Here is a 907-nt window from a genome sequence, read left to right as displayed (position 1 = left end):
CGCTTGCTCACCGGCCGGCCCGTGCTGGCCTCGCCCACGCCGGCCTGGCGACCTGCCAGGTCCGCCGCCCACGCCCGCATGCCCCTGGGCGTGCGCCCGAACGGGGCGCGCCCGTTACCCGTCGCCCGCGCCCTGAATGGCCTCTGTGCCACTGAACGGGGGGGCCCACGCCCCCCAGAACGTTTTAAAAAAAATGAAAAAGAAAAAGAATTAAATATATATATATATAAAAATAGTTAATTAATTAATTAACTAAATTAATTAAGTTAATTAATCCTGCTTAATTAATCTAATTAACCTGTTAGTCTAACTAAACAGTAATTAGTTTAATTAAATCCTAATTAACCTAACAGAGCATGACAGGTGGGTCCCATTGGACCCACGCGTCAGTTTGACCCAGTCAACCCCTGTTGACTGCTGATGTCAGCATGACGTCATGCTGACGTCATAAATCCATTTTCCGAATTAATTAAATAATTAAATAAATTCAGAAATTAATAAAATCTTTAGAAAATCATATCTTTTAATCCGTAACTCGGATTAAAATATTTTCAACATGAAAGTTGCTCAGAACGACGAGACGATTCCGGATACGCAACCCGTTCGTCCGCCACACACCCCTAACATATCAAACTCGCAAATTTCCCCCTCCGGCTCCTCTGCCCGAAAACACGGAACACCGGGAATACTTCCCGGATGTTTTCCCCCTTCGCCGGCATCACCTCATACTGCGTTAGGACACAACTAGCTTCGCTCTTTATCATGTCTTGTGTTGTCTTGCTTATGTTTGCATTGTATTTATTGTTTCTTCCCCCTCTTCTCTTCGGTAGACTACGAGACCGACGCTGCTGCTGCCCAGTTCGACTATGGAGTTGACGACCCCTCCTTCTTGTCTGAGCAACCAGGC

The sequence above is a fragment of the Triticum aestivum genome, chromosome 7B, assembly GCF_018294505.1.
Source record: "Triticum aestivum cultivar Chinese Spring chromosome 7B, IWGSC CS RefSeq v2.1, whole genome shotgun sequence".
In the NCBI taxonomy this organism is placed as follows: Eukaryota; Viridiplantae; Streptophyta; class Magnoliopsida; order Poales; family Poaceae; genus Triticum; species Triticum aestivum.
Note: the sequence above shows the minus strand (reverse complement) of the source record.